Below are 23,891 nucleotides of genomic sequence, written 5' to 3'. Positions count from 1 at the left end.
ACTCGTGGGCATGAAAACTCACCTTTAGGGCTATTTCAGACGACCGTATATCGGCTCGGTTTTCACGCCGAGCCGATATACGGTGTCCTTGTCTGCAGGGGGAGGAGGATGGAAGAGCCAGGAGCAGGAACTGAGCTCCCGCCCCCTCTCCACTATTTGCAATAGGAGGGGGCGAGATGGGGGCAGAGCTAAGTACCGGCACTTAGCTCCGCCCCATCCCGCCCCTTCCATTGCAAATAGTGGCAAGGGGCGGGAGCTCAGTTCCTGCTCCTGGCTCTTCCATCCTCCCCCCCCCCCCCCCCCGCAGACAAGGACACTGTATATCGGCTCGGTGTGAAAACCGATAAATAAGCCCTTACATTGTATGCTTATGGCAGGTATTTGCTGCGGAATTTAGAAGGCGGACGCTCATTCCGGATTCCGCAATGCAATTAGGGCTCAGTTCACGGTCTCCGTCCTTTTGCTCTGTTTTTGGAGGAGAGAAACTAAAATAAAACAGAAAAAAACTTTGAAAAAAAACGGAAAGCGAACAAGTTCTTTTGTTTGCCTCCTTTCTGCTGGGTCTCCGTCTCTTTTTTACAGGAAAGTAGTTCAGCCTGCAGTGTTATTTCTCTGTGAAAAAAAACTGAAATCTGACGGAATGAAAGCAGAAATGGATCAGAGCTGGAAACCCTGAAGCGAGCGCTAACGCAGGTGTGAAAGCAGCCGAACTTCCTTATTCAGCTCATTTTCTTGTTTTCTCACATCCTACTTTAAATTCCTCCTCTTCCCGGAATATCTGCATATACATGCCTGGAATATCTTTGTAGGAAAGAGTTAAGCTGACCGGTTTTATATTCTGCGCTGCGGCTTCCTGGATGTGGAGTAAATCTAACAGGAAACATGAACTGCAGGCTGCACTAATAGTATGTGAGCTCTCTGATGGCTCAGCCTGCTCACAGGAGGAGCTCTGCTGACACGTCAGAAAAGACCGAGACACTTGTAAACACATAGCTTGTAGTAGGCAAACCCCAGGAAAAGGAAGAGAGCCCAAGCCTCACACACAGGGCGCCTGCTTGGTATGTACTCTCCCCATTTACCCTTTCTGCTCCATGGAAGTCAGGAATAGGAGGAACATGTAACTTGGATTTACAAAACTTTTCCACTTTCATAGGAGCAGGCTGTTTGTAGGAGCTGCTGAGCCTTCTATGTATGGGGCGAGTTATTGCTAGTTAGGGAAAGTTATGGAAGATGTAGAAGAAACTTGTAGCTCCTAGACTGGGAAACCCATGTGAAAAGTTAGGGCAAAGTTTAGTGGAAAAGTCAGCACTGTAAAAAAGTACTTACCGGGTGGGATGGGTACTGCTGCTAGTAGCCATAGTCGCACTGCACTGTTATAATGCTAATGAGGAAGCTATAGAGTGAAGAGTATATGATGTTACAAAGTTTATCTTAGGTTTTACCAAGATTGCAAGTTATCCCCTTTGTATTAATTGCTGATCGAGGGGGTCCCATTCACTTCGCTGTAGAGTGGCTGCACCCATCCATAGTGAGGCGTAGACTGAATGCATCTCTGGTCGCACAAGTGTGCTCTGTTCAGTTTTCGTAGGGCTGCGATGAGCGGCAATCGTTCATGTATTTCTGTCAGCCCTATTGAAATGAATGGGGTGCTGACGGAGCATGCTCAGCCAGTGTTTCCTTCGTGCTGATGTCACTGCAAGGGTAAAAGTGACCCCCACAGTGACAGACAGAACAGCACACAGGAGTCCCATTCTGGAAAATGGCGGGGGGTCTTGGCATGAGACACCCACTGATCCCAAGAATGGGGTTCCCGTGTTCCCATCTCCTCCTCACTGCAGGCTTATTAAACTCCCCATAGTGAAGAGCTGATTGAATGGGGCACTGGTTGTGCAAGCACACAGCTGCTTCATTCACTTTCAATGGGACTATGAATGGAGCACCGATTGCACATGCTCAGCCAACACTCCATTCATTCTGATATCACTGCAAGGGGAGAAGCGACCCCACAGTGACAGGCAGAGGACCCCCACTGATCAGTAAGGTATCCCCTATTCTTTGGATAGGGGATAACGTGCAATCTTGATATGACCCCTTCAATGCACAGGTCCAGCAAACATTAACTTTTTTTTCATGGCTTTTGTTGTATTGTCAGTTCATTTGCTAAGGGCTCATTCACACGAGTGTTTAGGCTTTCCAGCTCTCTGTTCCATTTTTGGAGCAGAGAGATGGAATTAAGGGCTCATTCACCCAGGCGTATGCAGTTTTGGTGCATGAAAATCACACCGTTTTCACTGCATGTACATGTGTGTAGTGCGTTTGTTTTTTATTTTTACTCAATGTTTTTAGCATACAGCGAAAATAATAAATTGATGTCTGCTAGCTACATGAACAAAAAACACAGCAGATACGCATGCTACTTGTGTATTAACTGAGTTTTGTTTTTTTAACCCTCCCATAGACTTCAATGGGTGATTTTGGTTTGTAAATACAGACCAAAATAGGAGATGCTGCAAAGTTTTTTTTTATGGAATTAAAGAGAATTAACAATTAAGCAATTCCATTTTCAAAAAATGAAATGCAAACAAAATTTTCAGTTTTGCATCTGTTCACACGTTGCTGATGCTCTACACCAGAATCCACAACAAATCAGCAACATGTGAACATACCCTTAGGCCCCCTGTCCAGGTCTGAGGCGGAATATCACTAGCGATATTCTGCTGCGGGGGAGGAGGGGGGAGCGCTGACAGGTCTCTACGATGAGCCTATAGATAGGCTCACGGCGGAGAATTGCAGCAATCACAGCATGCCGCTATTTAAATCCCGCGAGCGGAAAATCGCTATGATTCTCCGGTTGTGGACGCCGGCGCTGCGCTTTTCATAGTTGCCCCTGGACTCTCACCCTTAAACAGAACAAATAGTGCAGTCTGTTTTTTTAAAAACCTCAGTAAAATCAATGACGGTAAAAACAGGATTCAGTCCTCATTCACACGGGCGTATTTTCTGTTCCTATTACGTCCATATTTTTTTACAGACATAATATTGACCGCAGATAACACCGCTGCTTTGAATTGGGGTATTCAGGCTTGCCTTTTTTTACACGTATATTTACGGACCAAAGTCGCACATTCAGTTCTATAAGAGTGTTAAAAACCTCCGTGAATATGCATGTAATATGTGTGCTTACTGTGTTTTTGGCTCATGTTGCTAAAGACAGTATGAAAAAGAAAGTGACATCAATTTAGCCTTTTTTGTATGTTTTTTTTTTTTCGTGCATGTGAAAAACGCACTGCATACAGATGCAACATGTTGGTGAAAAAATAATGTATAGGCACCAAAAAGTGCACTAAATACGCACTCCTAAATGCAGTGAAAATGATACGACTTTCACGAATCGAAAATGCATACACCCATGTGACTGAGATCTTCATTCCGTTTTAATTCCATCTCTCTGCTCCAAAAACGGAACAGAGAGATGGAAAGCCTGAATGCAGGCTAAACGCTGGTGTAAATGAGACATTGTGTGGGCATGAACTTTGCCACATCTGTACATCCAGGTGGCATGTATCTTTATTTCTGCTTGTACCGAATGGAACAAAGTTGCTGCTTTCATTGTCATTTTGTATATCATATTCCTCAAAATATCAGTGCATTTACAGAATGGCGCACTCTGTATCGGAGACGGTCTTGCATATGTAGTTGCTACTACAGGTTTTGCCCCTGCTTTTTATGTTATACTTTGTTCCTACATCTGGTGTAGGTTATTGACCCCAAATACTTGGCCGTATAGTTCAGGACCGTGCTGCTTACATAATGCTTTCCTGCTATCTTCGCCCTTGGGTGGTTTTAGTTATCGCAGAACTTTTTTCTACTCCACCAGAAATCTTGGCATGCAGCTGGATTTTATACAGAATACTCTGGGAATATAGCATATTATGGCAGGATATACTTGTGTGGAAGTCGTAAACCCGCCGCGTGGGTACAGTGTATCCTGCTGATGTATAACTGCAGTGAGCTGGGGATTCCAGCACTGCTGTGATGTCACTGGAAGGAGTGGAATGTTCTCTTCATTGGCACCAAGACAAACCATTACAAATAGTTGATAGGAATTTTCATTGCTGCAAGCAAGGGTGGGAATGGTTACTAAGAATGTATAATTAATGCTGCATGGTAAAACTTCATAATAGGCCAGCAGCCTCTAAAATGGGCTTGCTAATACAGAAAATAAGAATCAAGTAATTGAACGGGCTTTTGCAGGACTTGTAACCACATGTCGGACTACAAGCAGAACAGGCATGACGCATTTACCACAAACGAGTTATGACATTTTGATAGTATATGTCATACTTTAGCATCCATAAAGGACCGATTACATGGGACAAAATTTTCTGCAAAAAACACACTTATCCATCCGTGCCCCCCTCAACTGATTGCCTGTCACACTCTGGAGGTCTCCTCCATATCTTCTAGCCACTTCCCTGCAGTGCAGCCCCCTGTCTGATGCTTATTAGGAACCATCTTGACAGTGAGAGTTTTACTTTCAGTTTCACATCTGTCCCATCATGCATCAACACAACATTAGCTAAGGCTATACCATGTGTATCTGCTGGGAGGACAGTTTAATTCTTTACCTTCTATATTCACCTAAATAAGCTATAGCCCATAAGTATACAGTCAGGAGGATGAGCTGTCATCTCCTCTATTATAACTGTGTGACAGGTGCTGTGTGATCATCACCAGTAAGGGTGAATGCCTATGGACGGACTTCTACCGCCTTTCTGGCATCAGAAATCCGCATGTGAATTCCACAGCTATTAGGTTCTATTGAACCATATAGCTTTCTGCCTGCCAATGCTCACATGCTGAATTCTACTGTGGATTTCCACAGCGGGAAATAAATTGCGGCGTGTTCTATTTGCCACGGATTCATGCCGCGGGAGGTCTCCATTAATATAGCAATAATGGAGATCGCGGAATTCGGCAATCGCTAGCAGGTACTTTTTTGTTTTTAATCGCGGTACTCCCGCGGCATAAATCCGTTGGCATATCCTGCCACGCTCATGGGCATGAGCCCTAACTGTGACAGGAGTGTCTGTTTCCCATTCTAACTAGTTTCTGTGGTAGAACCATTTCATAGCATCTCACACTGAGAAATTGACTAGAAAATGAATCCATAACCCCAAGTAGATCTGATCTGGTTGACCGGCTGGGAGATTCAGATAGAAAGGAATCCAAGGTAATACTAGCTCACTTATATGTACTGGAGGGTACATAACGAATGATTAAAAAAATCACGGGACCCTTTGAAGATCACTAAGCGCTGCGGAATAAGTTGGCGCTATACAAATAAAGATTATTATTATTATTACCTGCTCTTTCACTTCGGAGCACTCCTCCGCATCAGCCATTTTCGTCTCCGTACGGAAACTAAAGACTGCTCCATGTAGTGATATATGGGGTCGTCGTCAGCTACCAGAAGGAGCAGGAAATGTCCCAACAGAGCCGGAGCGCTCCAAAGTGATAGTGCAGGTGATCTTTATGTATGGATTTTACACAAGGGTCCAGCAGATTCAAACTAGTGAACTGCTGCAGATCATGTGCGCCAAACTAAGTAATCGTTTTCCAATCTATTGGCTCCGAATTGTTGGCCAGTAGGGGTCTGGGAGCTGATTTAGCAAACGGTTAAAGTTTAAAAATAATACCAACTAAATAAAAGCCAGATAGTTGTTCTTTATGCTGCGTTTACATGGAATGATTCATTCAAACAAGCAAAACGGAATGATAATCGTTCAGTTTAAAAGCGAGCCGACGACTAACAAGAATTGTACAGTCTAAACGGGCTGGCCAAGCGGATGAGCTGTTGATGACGTCACCAGCTCGGGCAAATGAGAATCATAAGTTTTTTGGCTATTACTAATACAAAGACAATGCTATCATGCAAGTCCCTGAGTATAAGTCCTTTTTAATTAAATTGAACAGTTACACTAATACCTTTTTCTATTTTAACTATGTGCTGCTGAGACTTGCTGTTATATATTAACCTTTTAAACATCTGATGAGGCAGCCAGCACCTTGAGGCAGAGAATGAATGGAGAGGTGGGTGCACGTGCATGACTCTCTCGAATTACTTCTCTGGCAGTTACGGAAATAGTTAAGTAATCGTGCTTGTCTGCTTCTGCACACTCATAGGAAGTGAATGGAAAGAGCTGTGCACAGGCACAGCCGCGACTCTATTCATTCTTTGCCTTGAGGAGGTAGCTGGTGACAGTCTCACCAGATGGGTCGGTGACAGCCTCATCAGTTCTCCACGTAAGTGTGGGTCTCAGAGAAAGGACACACACATATCATGGCATTTATGGCCAAGGATGCAGCTCATGGACCCTGGTGCAAAAGTTCAGCTTGGCCTCCCCAGTAATCTCCCTCGCTCTACACACTCTGCAAGGCTACCAGCTGTGATCAACCCCCCAAAATACATCCACAAATAAGTTTTATAGATATGAGACAGCATATTGGTACTGGTGCATTATGTCTCCACCGGATGTATGGGTGGAGACATAGGTTGGCTGGGCTTAGTGACAGGCCATGCCCTCAGATGTACAGATTGACTGCACAGCTCTCACCGGCCATCCTCCTGACAAGCTTACACATCTGCTGGCCGGACTGGTATGTCCACTCCTGTCCCCTTGATCACCCCGCCCCGCTGTCAGTCTGCGGATTGCCTGCACACATCTCACCGCCCATCCCCATGACAAGCTCCGACATCTGGTGGCCGGACTGGTATGTCCCCTCCCATTCCCCCAATAAGGCGGTCCTGCTGTAACTGTCGTCGCTGCCCTCTGCAGCCCTCTAACGCTGTCAGTCTCCGCTGCCGTCTCCCCTTATCAGCCGTCTGCCACAACGAGCACAGCCCCACAGCGGCTTCCTGCTGGCAGTCCTGTCTCTGGCAGAGCCGCCCACTGTAAGTCCGCTCCTTGCCATAGCCGGCAACATGCAGCCAGTGTAAGTGCACTCTTCGCCATAGCCGCGCAGCGCCGGAGCGGGGACATATGGAGCAGGTTTCAGCTCTCAGTATGGCCCTCGACTGCATCGGGGACATATACTATGCTACTAGGGCATAACGTCGGAGCAGTTTAGAGCTGTCACACCGCATCGGGGACATCTAACATGCTACTGGGGCGTAAGCTAAGTGTTCCCTGTCACTGTAGTCACCCAACCCATGTCTCCACCCATTCTTCCGGTGGAGACATAATGCACCAGAACCCAGCATATCTATAAGAGAACATTTATAACATGACGGCTTAGATATAGCGGCTCAGCTCTAGCAACCTCTGAATAAGGCAGTCACCATATAAAATTCATATACCGGCTCTACATAGTGGTGATTACAGTGCAGTTACCTCCAGCGATAACAAGTGAGATCTTATCTGATTGAAAGCAAACTTGCACTACTTACTAGATTAATGTGGAATATTAATACGTGGTACCTTTCTTTACATTACTTTCCATTGTGCCTCTCACACACAGCACGCAAAATACACGTGCAAAAAATGATTGAGGTATGCGTTATCATGGCACACACATAAACGCACACATGTACATCAAGGTAGTGTATGGGGATTGTCGGCATGCAGCAAGTATCCAATTCATTGCGTACTTGCTGTGTGCTCCCATGTGGGAGATATGCCCGTAGTGCGCTAAAAAAAAAAGAATTTGTGTGAGAGAACCCTTATTCGATGATTAGATAAGGGCTCTATGGGGGTCATATCATCACCTCCAGGACCCCCTGTGCTTTTAGGCTACCAACCTATGGGCAAGCGTGATATTGGGCCAAGAAACGTGGCCCATTATCATGCTCGTCAATATGCCTTTTCACTGCAATGCCTCTTTATGCCAAACACACCTCCCGTTACTTCAGTAAAGTAGCAGTACTCTGACTTGGCTTTTGGTCGCGTCGAAGGATCGCCAAGTGTTTCCCATTGTTTCCAATGGAAAACCATGCATCCCATTCGTGTGCATATCACAAGCCGTGCAATAATGGATGATGTGTTCCAAGGAAAGCAAAAGATAGAACATGCAGCAAAAACATTGCTCATGTATATGACTCTGTTCAAAAGAATGGGGTGCATATTTGTGTCTCACAATGCACAAATCTTGTACGATTTTTCTCGGCCATGTGAAACTGACCTTGCGCTGATGAAAGTTGAGCCTCATGTGGCGCAGAGTCTTAAGGTAGCAGAAATGTCATCGTAAGCTCTCGCTCACGACCTGAAGGTTGCAAGTGCAATCCCTGAATGGTCCCGGTAGCCGGCTCAAGGTTGGCTCAGCCTTCCGTGGTCAGTAAAATGAGTACCCAGCTTGGTTGGGGGTAAATAAATGAAAATTACTTGAAAGCACTGCGGAATAAGTTGGCGCTATACAAATAACAAGATTTTTTATTTTTTAGTTCTTAGTGACATTGGCTGTATGTTTGGGCTCGTGGATCTGCTTAATATATTAGGAGTCAATCAGACGCATCCTATCCTTGAAAAGAAATTCTCAGTTTGTAGCATTTTTCCACACTTGCCTAAAACATTTACACAGAACTGTGTTTGTATGTATAGTAGATAATTTATTTAATTTTTTTATTGGGGGGGGGGGGGGGGGTCAATTTGCTGGTTGCCTCAGGCACCTAGCACGCCACGTGATGTAAACAAGAATGTGATTCTTTAGACCAATCCATCAGTTTCATTGCTCCTTAATCTAGTTCAGATGCTCACCTTCTGCCTTACCCATTCCTCACAAGCAGCTGACCCCTCTTAAATCCATGTCATCAACTTGGAGAAGACTGAACGTGTTAATATTATAGCACCATAGTAACACATGGTGCATAGAATTCCAGCATCATGTGTTTTTATGGTTACCGCAACCACTACTCAGCAATGACATAGGAGACGGCTCAGGGGTTTCTATAAGAAGCAGACAGTTCTTCTCTGCATGATTGTACGTAGGTCCAACCTCTATGTGGTCTCAGAACATATCATCACTGAGTTGTAACCCAGCTTTCCCATTTTCTTGAAGCACTGAGCAGTCAGAGGAGTTGTGCTGCAACTTTTGTCTCCAGAACTCCCTAGTGATGAAGAGGTGTTGGCTGCTTGCGAGGGACTGGAGCATGCATTCACTACAGGTTGGAGCAGGGTGCAACAAACGCAATGTCCAATCACTGGTCTTGGCTTCACACGGTGGTCTGTCCAGTTCTTCTGTGGTCACTTTATTGCTAGTGTTGAAAAGGTGCTCCCATGCCTTCTAATGAGGTCCTTTACAATTCTACTAATCTAATGCACTTCACCATGGAAGGAGTACCAGGAGTTCTCCAATGTGCAGTGCATTACATTATGCTGACCTACAAATTAAAACTTTTTTTTTCTTTCACAAGCATAATGGTGATTCTAGTAGTATTTCACCTCCTGAATTCAATTTTTTGTCTTTTTTGTGACGCACATTTCAAGCTTTATAAAATTAGTACTTATGTAAGTCAACATTATGTGAAATACAGTTCAAATTCAATGTCCAGGAATGCGACTTCCTATTCCTGCTGTCCCATCGACATAAGAAACCGCAGAATTTAGTGACCCAAGTTGTATTCCAAGCAATAAAGCAATGGCCTTCAAATCTCCACAGATATTCCAGTTATATTTTTCATATATTATTTATTTTTCTAACCGTTTCATATTTTCATATGTCCCTTTCATATCAGCTGCATGCGCTAAAGGTGTGGATGGGAATTGGTTACCATTTACTATTAATTACTATTTCTTACCATGGTGGTAAAAGAAGTATCACAAAAAAACTCTGCCTGATGAAAAAATTCTATACTACAAGTTGGAGAACTTGTGGGGGAGATGTAGTGCTGAGTCAGCACCTCAAACAATTTCCTGGTCAACAGTATACACATAGAAATTCCAGACACTGGACAGAAACTAGTTTATATAAGTACAGTTTTAACATTTTATGATGAAAAGGAACAATTCGTATTTGTTATTATATGTAGTAGTTGCATATTGCTTGTTAACATGTAAAAAACTGTTGATGAGGGTGTGCCTTTAAAGCAGCAGCAAAGGCACCACCCCTGTTTTGCTACATAGAGCACGTGGTCCTAAACCTTGTGTTCATGGGGATGTTGTCTGCTCGGCTATGATTCAGCATGCAGTGTTTCATTCATGTGGCGGTTTGTACAGCTGGGTTTCAATATTTTGCTGGGTTACTGAGCAGTTGCTAAAACAAGACTCATGCGGGTTATATTAGCGGAACATACACAGATCTGAATGAAGAATACAGTGTTGTCGGGAGATAATATTTAGGATGATGATTCCTTTTTGCATGGTGCCCTGCTTCAAAGATTTCATGTATTGTACAGTTTGCATATTTGGAGTTTTCTCTTTTTAGTTTACACCCCCAGTCATTGCATGTCTAAGGCTGCCTTCACATATGTGCGGGAACCTCCTTTTTGGAGGTTCCGTTGCAGAATACCGGAAGAATAGTAAAATGTTGGGCAGCTGAGCGTAAACCGAACAGATCCATTCGGCCAGGATATTTCCCTTTCTTGCTCTCCAGATAGAGCAGGAAAACTGAAGACCTACCACAGGTGTGAAAGCAGCCTTACGGGTGATGATAACCTTACCACAGAACCAGATACTTCACTTTCAGGAAAAGCAGTATTTTCAGGCAGATTTCCCTCTAATTTTTCTCGGCCATGTAAAACTGACCTTGCGTTGATGATAGTTGAGCCTCGTGTGGCACACTAGCATGTCCACTAGAAAAATACAATCAGCGCAGAATCTGCCGCGGATTTCCGCAGCACATTCCGCGCGGATTTGCTTTAAATGGTATTTTTTTTGCATGCAGATATCTGCACACATTGCTATGAGCCTTAGGCCTCATGTCCACTAGCTAAATGGAATTGAGGATTTCTGTATTCTGCCCATAGGGAATCATTGGCCATCCGCGGTCCATTAAATTGATTTTTGCACCCACGGATGGCATTTTAAAAGAATTGCGTTTTTCACGCGCGGGAGAAAAAACGCGGCATGCTCCATTCTGCCGCGGATTCCGCGTGGATCGACCACATTGCTATCACATTGATAGCAATGTGTGCGGATATCTGCATGCAAAAAAATACCATTTAAAGCAAATCCGCCGCGGATTCTACGCGGATTGTGTTTTTCAAGTGGACATGAGGCCTTAAGGTAGCAGAAATGCCGTCCTAAGCTCTTGCTTTTGACCTGAAAGTTGCAAGTGCAATCCCTGCATGGTCCAGGTAGCCGGCTCAAGGTTGGCTAAGCCTTCCGTGGTCAGTAAAATGAGTACCCAGCTTGGTGGGGGGTGATAAATACAAATAAGATTTTATTTTTTTTATTTTTTAGTTCTTAATGACATTGGCTGTATGTTTGGGGTCGTTGGTCTGCTTAATATATTAGGAGCATACTTTGCAGCATTTTTCCACACTTGCCTAAAACTTTTACACAGAACTGTGTGCGTATGTGTATATATAGTAGATAATTTTTTTTCACTACTTCTGAAACGGGGAGTCGGATAATTATAAATTCTACATCCCCAGACTACCTGTAACCTGGCCTATGAGCACAGTAACTTAGTTTATGGTGCTCCTAGGTAGTGACAGATTCCCTTTAAGCCGCTGTCTGCCCTCATTGATTTAGAAAATAAAGAAAAAAGTGCTCTATAATTCTTTAAGGCAAGAGCAACATAAAAAGAAATAGAGTGCACATGGAATAATGGTACCAGTACTGTTACACAACCCCTACAACACCTACAGAAACCTTTAGACCGCAGCAGTCTCCCTGCCATAGAACAGCCAAAAATGTCTCAGGGACCCAAGCATGCTTGGAACAGGATCAGAAGTCAATAGTGCACAATAAGGTTCATTGAATCGAGGGTTTGTGGTCCAGTACAGGGCCTTCATAGGTAATAGGCCAGATGAAGGTCTAGTGTCGGGGCAGAAACTCATTGCCTTGATTCAGTAAACCTTATTCCGCATTATTAACTTCTGATCCTGTTCCAAGCATGCTCGGGTCCCGGAGACATTTTTAGCTATTCACTGACTGATTTAGGGTCCTATTGTTAAAGGGGCGCTTTGGTAAAAAAGCATCTTTCCATCCCTGCCCTCTCACCAAATTGCCTATCACTCTCTGGAGGTCTCCGCTGTGTATTCCAGCCACTTCCCTGCAGTGCAGCCCCCTGTCTGATGCTTAATAAGCCCTATTTTGAGGGTAAGATTTTTTTTTTTCACTTCTATCCCATGATGCATCAAGCACAGTATTAGCTGAGAACAGTTTAATTATTACCTTCTATATTCACATTAATAAGCTACGGACCACGAGTATGCAGTCAGAGGGATGAGCTGTGACCTCTTCTATTATAACTGTGTGACAGGAGCTGTGTGATCATCATCTGTAACTGTGACAGGAGTGTCTGTGTCTTCCCCTAGGCAGTTGTGGTAGATCCATGCAACAGCATCACAAACACTGAGAAATTAAATAGAAAATGAACCCATAACACCCCCCCCCCCCCCAAGTAGATCTGAACTGGTCAAAACTGAGATCACATGACCGTCAGAGGAAAAGCTGGGAGATTCAGACAGAAAGAAATAGCTAACCAAGGTAACAGTGGCCCACTTTTATATACTGTGTGGATGTGTAGCTACAGAATGAATGAATGAATGTATAATAAAAAAAAGTGGAGTGGCCCTTTTAAATTCTGAATGCAGTAAGGTGACATTTGAAAAGAAGCTGTTTAGCCAAACAACCCGTTTAACCTATTGCCTTATGTTCTACCTTTTTCAGTAGGTAAATAAGAAACTGAAACAGATTCTTACTCACCTTTAATCTGTAGATAAGAGAAGAATGAAAGTAAATACATTAAATTTATTCTTACTTAAAGGGGTTGTCCCACGGCGAAATCAAAAAAAATTTTTTTCTACATACCCCCACATTGTGCCCCGTTAAAAACAATCCCTTTTGTTATTTAAAAAAAATCGCTTACCTGCATCCCCGTTCGGGCAGCTTCTTCTTTTCTTCTTTTAAAGATGGCCGCCGGTCCTTTCCCAAGGTGCACCGCAGTTTTCTCCCATGGAGGGGAGGAGGGAGGAGCCAGGACGCAGCTCGTGAGCCCGGAGGTAGACAGAAGAGGAATCCTTCGGTGCGCAAGCGCGACTGTTCGTGCGACTAAAGCAGCTTTAGTCGGCGCCATGGAGACGGGGATGCCAGCAACGGAGTGGGTAAGTGTATAACTTCTGTATGGCTCATATTTAATGCACGATGTATATAACAAAGTGCATTAATATGGCCATACAGAAGTGTATACCCCCACTTGCTTTCACGGGACAACCCCTTTAATGTGCATACTTATGAATGCAATCAAGACAAGTAAAAGTGAAACCCAGTCAGTACGGACTTTTGATTAGATGGCACCCTGTGCAGAATTTATTTTGGCACCCTCCATCATAAGGAAAAAAATAAATAAATAAAAATTAAAAATATATGTTATACCACTGGCAGTCTGTGGCAGTATACCCACGCTCAGTGAATAACTACTGTACGGAATCAAACTCCTAACATAAATATAGGACCAGAACCAAAGCTCTGTAAATAAATACAGTAGTAGAACTAAGCAATTTTGTTGTAAAGGACAGATAGTGGTGCCATGGGACATCAGAGGATAGAGCCAGAGCCAGGAGGAGGATGATTCATGTAGTTCCACAAGACACTGCTGCATGGAGGAAAATCATCCAGCCAGTGTGACCTTAGGGGGCAGTCACCTATATCGCCCTGCTGCCCCCCTACAAATGGGTGGCTGGCTCCCTGTGCGACTGCATGGGTTGCACATAACAAAGGCCAGCCATGAACCTAGCAAGACTGTAGATAGCATAGAAAAGGACCATATCCCTGCTAAGGACCCCTGGAAACGGCAATCTTTTCTACATGGCCCCCTCACTTGTATGTGCACCCCTATTAACTAGCTTCCAACAATCCGCTAAAGTAGGATCTGAAGATTGATGTATTTCCAAAGAAATTACTTTGGCCACATATCCTTTTGTAGTTTATGCCCTTTTGTGACTAAAGCCATAAATGGACCTTTTACAGACCACACTATTCTGTCACACCTTACAAATACAGAAATGACCATGATGAAGGAATGATCAAACTTTGTTTCCCTCATCTGTAGATTTTTTTTTTCTTTCTTCTCAGAATTGCATCCGCTTTCAGGGAAATCTGTCCTTTCCTGAGCTCCCTACTATATTTCCTGTAAAATTTGAATTGGATTCCGTGGAATTTGACATTCGTTTTAGAAAGATGACTTTTCTAGTTCGCTGAAAATGCAATGTACCATTTCTGAACATGAAATGAAACCAAATATTTCTCACGTGTGACAGATTGCTCAGCGTGGAATGCGTTTTTGGCAGACGTGAAGGACCCATGCTGTAGTCTCAGATGTATTTTAACGGATTCCTTCATGTCATGTTTTGTATGAAGACCTGAACTTTTAATGTGTCTTTTATGGCTTTTTATGAATTTTATAGCTCTGATAACATGTTGGCAGGTCTGTGTGGAAAAAAAGACAGCTCAACAAATAGGTCTGTATTAGAGATGAGCGAGCGTACTCGTCTGAGCTTGATGCTCGTTCGAGTATTGGGGTGTTAGAGATGCTCGTTACTCGAGACGAGCACCACGCTGTGCTCGACTCCATTACATTTCCTTCCCTGAGAAATTTGCACGCTTTTCTTGCCAATAGAAACACAGGGAAGGCATTACAACTTCCTCCTGTGACGTTCCAGCCCTATCCCACCCCCCTGCAGTGAGTGGCTGGGGAGATCAGATGACACCCGAGTATTTAAATCTGCCCGCCCGCGGCTCGCCACAGATGCATTCTGACAGAGATCAGGGAAAGTGCTGTCTTGCTGTAGCTGCTATAGGGAGAGTGTTAGGTGTTTATTTTAGTCTTCAAGAACCCCAACGGTCCTTCTTAGGGCCACATCTGACCGTGTGCAGTACTGTTGAGGCTGCTTTTAGCAGTGTTGCACAATTTTATTTTTTTTTTGTATATCGGGCATGCAGACCATAGCATCCTCAGTCTGCAGTCATTTTACTGAGTATAGGGGCAGTACTGGTGAGGCAGGGACAGTGGTACAGGAAAAGAGGTATACTGGCTATATAGGCAGTGGGCTTTTTCCCAAAAAGTGGAAAAAAATACTATATTTGGCCTGGCAGTGACCGTCTTCAGTTTACGGCGTGTGTGCTAGGGGTAGTAGTCGGTGATTAATACCCAGCCTTGCGCACAATTGTTTCCTGGCTGCACTGGGCTTTCAGTAACCACAGTCCTCCTCCAACAGGGAAATCCAAATACAGGGTAAATCGGAGGCAGTGGGCTTTTTCCCAAAAAGTGGAAAAATATACTATATTTGGCCTGGCAGTGACCGTCTTCAGTTTACGGCGTGTGTGCTGGGGGTAGTAGTCGCTGATTAATACCCAGCCTTGTGCATAATTGTTTCCTGGCTCTGTTGTGCGTTCCGTAAGCGAAGTCAGCCTCCAACCACAGGCCAATAAGCGGCACATTTAATTACAGCGTTCTGTTTCTGCTCTACTCGTAATACACCATGCTGAGGGGTAGGGGTAGGCCTAGAGGACGTGGACGGGGGCAAGGACGCGGAGGCCCAAGTCAGGGTGTGGGCACAAGCAGAGTTCCTGGTCCAGGTGTATCGCAGCCGACTGCTGCAGGATTAGGAGAGAGGCAAGTTTCTGGGGTCCCCAGATTCATCTCACAATTAATGGGTCCACACGGTAGACCTTTATTAGAAAATGAGCAGTGGGAGCAGGTCCTGTCGTGGATGGCAGAAAGTGCATCCAGCAATCTATCGACCACCCAGTCTTCTACGCCGTCCACAGCTGCAACTCTGAATCCTCTGGCTGCTGCTCCTCCTTCCTCCCAGCCTCCTCACTCCATTACAATGACACATTCTGAGGAGCAGGCAGACTCCCAGGAACTATTCTCGGGCCCCTGCCGAGATTGGGCAGCAATGGTTCCTCTCCCACCGGAGGAGTTTGTCGTGACCGATGACCAACCTTTGGAAAGTTCCCGGGGTCCGGGGGATGAGGCTGGGGACTTCCGGCAACTGTCTCAAGAGCTTTCAGTGGGTGAGGAGGACGATGACAATGAGACACAGTTGTCTATCAGTGAGGTAGTAGTAATTTCAGTAAGTCCAAGGGAGGAGCGCACAGAGGATTCGGAGGAAGAGCAGCTGGATGATGAGGTGACTGACCCCACCTGGTTTGCTAAGCCTACTGAGGACAGGTCTTCAGAGGGGGAGGCAAGTGCAGCAGCAGGGCAGGTTGGAAGAGGCAGTGCGGTGGCCAGGGGTAGAGGCAGGGCCAGACCGAATAATCCACCAACTGTTTCCCAAAGCGCCCCCTCGCGCCATGCCACCCTGCAGAGGCCGAGGTGCTCAAAGGTGTGGCAGTTTTTCACTGAGAGTGCAGACGACCGACGGACTGTGGTGTGCAAGGTTTGTCGTGCCAAGATCAGCCGGGGAGCCACCACCACCAGCCTCACCACCACCAGCATGCGCAGGCATATGATGGCCAAGCACCCCACAAGGTTTGACGAAGGCCGTTCACCGCCTCCGGTTTGCACCACTGCCTCTCCCCCTGTGCCCCAACCTGCCACTGAGATCCAACCCCCCTCTCAGGACACAGGCACGACCGTCTCCCGGCCTGCACCCACACGCTCACCTCCGCTGTCCTCAGCCCCATCCAGCAATGTCTCTCAGCGCAGCATCCAGCCGTCGTTAGCGCAACTGTTTGAGCGCAAGTATACCACCATGCACCCGCACGCTCAAGCGTTAAATGTGCACATAGCCAAATTGATCAGCCTGGAGATGCTGCCATATAGGCTTGTGGAAACGGAGGCTTTCAAAAACATGATGGCGGCGGCGGCCCCGCACTACTCAGTTCCCAGTCGCCACTACTTTTCCCGATGTGCCGTCCCAGCCCTGCACGACCACGTCTCCCGCAATATTGTACGCGCCCTCACCAACGCGGTTACTGCTAAGGTCCACTAAACAACGGACACGTGGACAAGCACAGGCGGGCAGGGCCACTATATCTCCCTGACGGCACATTGGGTGAATTTAGTGGAGGCTGGGACAGAGTCAGAGCCCGGGACCGCTCACGTCCTACCCACCCCCAGAATTGCGGGCCCCAGCTCGGTGCTGGTATCTGCGGCAGTGTATGCTTCCTCCACTAAACCACCCTCCTCCTCTTCCTACGCAACCTCTGTCTCGCAATCAAGATGTGTCAGCAACAGCACGTCGCCAGCAGTCGGCGTCGTGCAGCGTGGCAGCACAGCGGTGGCCAAGCGTCAGCAGGCCGTGCTGAAACTACTCAGCTTAGGAGAGAAGAGGCACACGGCCCACGAACTGCTGCAGGGTCTGACAGAGCAGACCGACCACTGGCTTTCGCCGCTGAGCCTCCAACCGGGCATGGTCGTGTGTGACAACGGCCGTAACCTGGTGGCAGCTCGGCAGCCTCACGCACGTGCCATGCCTGGCCCACGTCTTTAATTTGGTGGTTCAGCGCTTTCTGAAAAGCTACCCACGCTTGTCAGACCTGCTCGGAAAGGTGCGCCGGCTCAGCGCACATTTCCGCAAGTCCAAGACGGACGCTGCCACCCTGCGCACACTGCAACATCGGTTTAATCTGCCAGTGCACCGACTGCTGTGCGACATGCCCACACGGTGGAACTCTACGCTCCACATGTTGGCCAGGCTCTATGAGCAGCGTAGAGCTATAGTGGAATACCAACTCCAACATGGGCGGCGCAGTGGGAGTCAGCCTCCTCAATTCTTTACAGAAGAGTGGGCCTGGTTGGCAGACATCTGCCAGGTCTTTGGAAACTTTGAGGAGTCTACCCAGATGGTGAGCGGCGATGCTGCAATCATTAGCGTCACCATTCCTCTGCTATGCCTCTTGAGAAGTTCCCTGCAAAGCATAAAGGCAGACGCTTTGCGCTCGGAAACGGAGGTGGGGGAAGACAGTATGTCGCTGGATAGTCAGAGCACCCTCATGTCTATATCTCAGCGCGTTTTGGAGGAGGATGAGGAGGAGGGGGAAGAGACAGCCGGGACCACTGCTGAATGTCTATATCTCAGCGCGTTTTGGAGGAGGATGAGGAGGAGGGGGAAGAGACAGCCGGGACCACTGCTGAGGGTACCCATGCTGCTTGCCTGTCATCCTTTCAGCGTGCATGGCCTGAGGAGGAGGAGGATCCTGAAAGTGATCTTCCTAGTGAGGACAGCCATGTGTTGCGTACAGGTACCCTGGCACACATGGCTGACTTCATGTTAGGATGCCTTTCTCGTGACCCACGCGTTACACGCATTCTGGCCACTACGGATTACTGGGTGTACACACTGCTCGACCCACGGTATAAGGAGAACCTTTCCACTCTCATACCCGAAGAGGAAAGGGGTTCGAGAGTAATGCTATACCACAGGACCTTGGCAGACAAACTGATGGTAAAATTCCAATCCGACAGCGCTAGTGGCAGAAGGCGCAGTTCCGAGGGCCAGGTAGCAGGGGAGGCGCGGAGATCAGGCAGCATGTACAGCGCAGGCAGGGGAACACTCTCTAAGGCCTTTGACCGCTTTATGGCTCCCCAGCAAGACTGTGTCACCGCTCCCCAGTCAAGGCTGAGTCGGCGGGAGCACTGTAAAAGGATGGTGAGGGAGTACGTAGCCAATCGCACGACCGCCCTCCGTGACGCCTCTGCTCCGTACAACTACTGGGTGTCGAAGCTGGACACGTGGCCTGGAGGTGCTTGCTTGCCCTGCGGCTAGCGTCTTGTCAGAGAGGGTGTTTAGTGCGGCTGGGGGAATCCTCACGGATAAGCGTACACGCCTGTCAACCGACAGTGCCGACAGGCTTACACTCATAAAGATGAACAAAGCCTGGATTTCCTCTGACTTCTCTTCTCCACCAGCGGACAGCAGCGATACCTAAATAATACGTAGGCTGCACCCGCGGATGGAAGCATCGTTCTCTATCACCATAAAAAATGGGGACCTTTTAGCTTCATCAATCTGTGTATTATATTCATCCTCCTCCTCCTGCTCCTCCTCCTGAAACCTCACGTAATCACGCCGAACGGGCAATTTTTCTTAGGCCCACAAGGCTCAGTCATATTACTTTTGTAAACAATTTTTATACGTTTCAATGCTCATTAAAGCGTTGAAACTTGCACCTGAACCAATTTTTATTTTAACTGGGCTGCCTCCAGGCCTAGTTACAAATTAAGCCACAGTAACCAAAGCGATTAATGGGTTTCACCTGCCCTCTTGGTTGGGCATGGGCAATTTTTCTGAGGTACTGTTGGTACACCAATTTTTTTGGGCCCTCGCCTACAGTGTAATCCTAGTAATTTTAATGGGCTTCGCCTGCACTCATGGTACAGCAAGGTGTGTGGGGTTGGCCTACACTTTTGCTACATAAATGTAACTGGGGCCTTGTCTATACTGCAGCTACTGAAATGTGAAAGAGACTGTTATCTCCTTAAACTGCTGCAACGGGAATGTTACTGTGGCCTGTCTTGACTGCTACTACTACTCAAATAGAACTAAGACTGTGCTCCCCCTATACTGCTGCTAGTGATATGTTACTGGGGCCTGTCCAGACTGCTACTACTACTCAAATGGAACTAATACTGTGCTCCCTCTATACTGCTGCTTTGGAATTGTTACTGGGGCCTGTCTTGACTGCTACTATTACTGTAATGGAACTAATACTGTGCTCCCCCTATACTGCTGCTTTGGAATTGTTACTGGGCCCTGTCTTGACTGCTACTATTACTGAAATGGGCGGTTGGGCAGCATGTTACCCATGAGAAGTGGCAGCGGAGTGTCATGCAGGCAGTGATTGTGCTTTGTTGGAGGTAGTGTGGTGCTTAGCTAAGGTATGCCTTGCTAATGAGGGTTTTTCAGAAGTAAAAATTGTTGGGGGGGGCACTCTTGCCGCTATTGTGGCTTAATTGTGGGACCTGGGAACTTGAGATGCAGCCCAACATGTAGCCCCTCGCCTGCCCTATCCGTTGCTGTGTCGTTCCCATCACTTTCTTGAATTTCCCAGATTTTCACAAATGGAAACCTTAGCAAGCATCGGCGATATACAAAAATGCTTGGGTCGCCCATTGACTTCAATGGGGTTCGTTACTCGAAACGAACCCTCGAGCATCGCGGGAAGTTTGACTCGAGTAACGAGCACCCGAGCATTTTGGTGCTCGCTCATCTCTAGTCTGTATGTGTAGTGTTCCCTTTGGCTACACTTGAATTGGAATATTGAATAGGTCATACAGAATATAGTCGTTTCTATTAAAATCAGTCCTATTATTGGGGGGATTTTGTTAATAGAGTAGAGCAAAGAAATTAACAGAAATAAGTTATCATTGTAGAGCTGTGAGTCTCAGCAGAATACAGCCTGACCCTTTGTGTCTGTTGCTGCGTTTAGACTGAACATTTAGGCTGGGTTCACACAGGGCGGATTTGTTGCGGGTTTGCTGCGCTTTTTCCATTGCGGTTTTGCCGCAGAAGAACTGCTTCTGCGGCAAAACCGCTTCTCAAAGGTTATTTTTGTCTTGCGGATTTTCCACGCAGAAAATCCGTAAGCGTTTTTTTCCACGCGGAAAATTCGTAAGCGTTTTTTTCCGCAGCGCTTTTTTACTTTTGCAGCCGATTTTGGTGCAGATTTTACTGCGTCCATAGAGGTCTATGGACAAAAAAGCGGAAAAGTCAAAAGAATAGACATGCTGCATCTTGAAAAACTGCACCGCAGCTGCATTTCCGCACTGTGGCAGTGCGGTAAAAATCTGTCCTGTGAGAACAGCTTTTTGCCCAAACACATTTGTACTGCATTGCATTGCAAACGCAGTGGTTTTGCCGCAGTGCGGATATGCAACGGAACACCGCGGCAAAACCGCAGCAAATCCGCACTGTGTTAACCCAGGCTTATTGTTCGGAAAGTCGTTCAAAAAAGCAAAACTGAACGATAATAATTCCATTTAAAAGCAGCCAATGATTGAATGTCTAATGAGAATTGTGCGCTTCTTGTTCGTTGTTCTGTTTCAGCCGCCTTAAAAACCAGCGCCGGCTTATTCATTCGCTCATTGAGCAGTTTAAACACTGATCGTTCAGTGTTCCATATGGGAACGTGAAACGCAGAACAATTAGTGAGTACTGCATGATTCTCAATGATAATTGTGCAGTCTAAACGCTGCCCAAGCGCGGATGAGCTGGTTATGACCTCACCAGCTTGTTTGCTTGGGTAAATGAAGATCGTGAGATTCTCGTCCCGAGTTAAAGGGGGATGTGTTACAATCTGTGTCTACAGAAAGTCTGCACAAAAAGCCCCCAATTTCCCTGCTGCTGACCTGCTCTATAATCAGATTGCTTCTAATCATAATGGGTATACTTCCAATTACGGATACAGACATTCACAATATTATACTATCTAAGGGGAGTTTCCAAGACTAAAGAAAAAAAATTATGAGCAGGAATTTTTAAGATATATTTTTAAATTCTAACCCTACAGTAGCCTGTATACTGTACAACAGTCTATAGAAGCTCCTCCAGCTTCAAAAATAATCAATCATACAGCACGTTTTCTTTTACGTTTTTATTAGTCAGCCTACATTTAAAGAATGTAATACGTGTTGAATTAATAAAAATCAAAGCAAATAGAAGCATGACACTTTATGAAGTTTTATGCTGTAAACGCCTAAATTCATGGAGGCCACAAATTTACATTTTTCTTTAAATCCACCAGTCCTAACTAAATCTTAACTAAAGAAAAAGCCTAACAAACAAGGCAAAAAGGAGGGGAAGGGATACAGAAAACCTATTCTGACATTAGTACTAGAACTGCAGCAACTTCAGTAGTCAAGGAGGAAAGCCCAATCTATAAAGCTTTTGGTGGAGATGACCACAATCCATGGCTTCCATAAAGCAAAAAAACCCTCAATGGAATTGCTGCTCTTTTTTCTTTAATGTGTTGGTGGCCTCTACCCAAAGCACTCCAGAGGGTCCTGCAGTTGAACCTTACCCCCTGGGAATCGCCTATCACACTGCAAGCGTAACATAATGGACCAAACCCTTTTTTGTTTGGGACACAGGACCAGGGAATATTGACAAGAGGGCCATCTCAGCAGTTGGTACAATGAAGAACCTGCATAGAGAGTTAAACAGGGCAGTTAATATCCTGCCAGAAAATGGCTAAGGTGGATGGGGGGAGGTAATCCCACCATATATGTATCACTGTGCCTGATTTGGTAGAATATTGCTAACCCCAATGAGAAACACGGTTAAATATTTTGAGCAGCATCCTTTACCACTGAGTCACAATTTTAGAATTACATTCTTGCAATCTACAAGACACAGTTTATGCAAAAAGAAAAACAGATATATTCCAGGATTCATCTGAGAGGCTTTGACCCAACTTGCCCTCCCAGTTCTGGATAAAACCGAGGCAGGCACTGAGAAAAAAGGCTCCTATGCCTACACACTGTCCCGAAATTTATGAACAGTGGACATCCCTGGAACAGAGTGTAACCTTCAGTTTTATACTCTGCCCTAGGCCAATAGCAGCTGTCTAATGTTTGTATTTTAATAAATCTATTTTGATTGTAAAACATGTCTACAAGGGGTTGTCTGGGCTGGAATTTTTATATGTATTTTTTTTCATAAACTGCTCAGCGTTCGTGTGATGTCCATGCAACAGTCTTTTAGGCAACAGCTATTGTTCCCAATTACCCCATAGTCAGGCATGCTTGTCATATGCTTTGCATTGCATATGTATAACGTTTTTTACGTCTGTTGCTAGGAAACATGAGAAAAAAGTTTTTAAAAAAAAGGTAGAAACCAGGAAGCCATTGCATGACAGTATGCGTAAAATACGCTATTCATTCACAGGCATACATGTGCAAAGAAACTCGATATTACGCAGTTCCCTACACCGGTAAGATAGACACCAAAAATGGGCCGTGTCTCCAAGGGTTAAAGGGGTTTTCCTTCTAATACTATTAATGACCTTTCCTCAAGATAGGTCATCAGTAGTTGATTTGCTGGGGTCTACCGCTCAGGACCTGGACCGATCCACTCTCCTGGCACCCTCTGCCCGTGCCACAAGACACAGTGGTACAGAGGGGAAGCAGTTAACCCCTTTGTAGTGGCCAGCGCTGGTAATTACAGGCACTGATTTTTACCTGCTTCCACATGGTACCCCTGTGTGTTGTGGCGCTGATGGCGGGTGCTTGATCGGCCTGGGTCCTGAGCGGAGGATACCAGCTAACCTATCTTGAGGACAGATCATCAATAGTATAAAAAGGCCTAAACCCAATTAAACCTTTCCCTTTTTAAAAAAAATTCTTTAATCTGGTATAATAAACACATGTGGAATGTAAAATGTCTTCAAATTATGGTCCACATGAAGGTGTCTTTTATATCGTCATTGATTACTGCTGTCAGGAGACTTCCATAATCACGTAATTTGGTTATTTTCTAGCTAATCTGTGGCATCTGATTCCTCTGTTACAAAGTGTACACGAGGGACCTTTAATTTTCATATTTCATAATGGTATAGTAAACGATGGGCTGACAAGTATGGGGTTGTGTTCAAAGCACTGAATGTATAATATTCCTTCATTTTTGTAGGGTATTAAAATCCTCTTTTGTTCTCCGTGTGACAGCTATGTTATGCTTTGTTGCCTAAATGGCATCGGACATCGTTCAAGGACAGGCATTAATTTATCGGAAAACAAAGACCCTCTTTAAAACAAATTGTGTAGTATCTTTGCCAAGAATC

At 45.6% G+C, this 23,891-nt stretch overlaps 1 protein-coding gene across 1 annotated transcript in view; it reads left to right on the top strand.

Annotated features, from left to right (window-relative positions):
* Positions 1-902: 902 nt before the first annotated feature.
* SGK3 (serum/glucocorticoid regulated kinase family member 3) overlaps positions 903-23,891 on the top strand; it is a 75,510-nt gene continuing 52,521 nt past the window's right edge. Inside the window, exon 1 of the mRNA XM_066578995.1 lies at positions 903-1,058. The gene's annotated coding sequence lies outside the window, so the exon portion shown is untranslated. The remainder of the gene's footprint in view (positions 1,059-23,891) is intronic.

Source organism: Eleutherodactylus coqui, chromosome 9 (genome assembly GCF_035609145.1).
Source record: "Eleutherodactylus coqui strain aEleCoq1 chromosome 9, aEleCoq1.hap1, whole genome shotgun sequence".
In the NCBI taxonomy this organism is placed as follows: Eukaryota; Metazoa; Chordata; class Amphibia; order Anura; family Eleutherodactylidae; genus Eleutherodactylus; species Eleutherodactylus coqui.
This window is presented reverse-complemented; position numbering and strand designations above follow the sequence as displayed.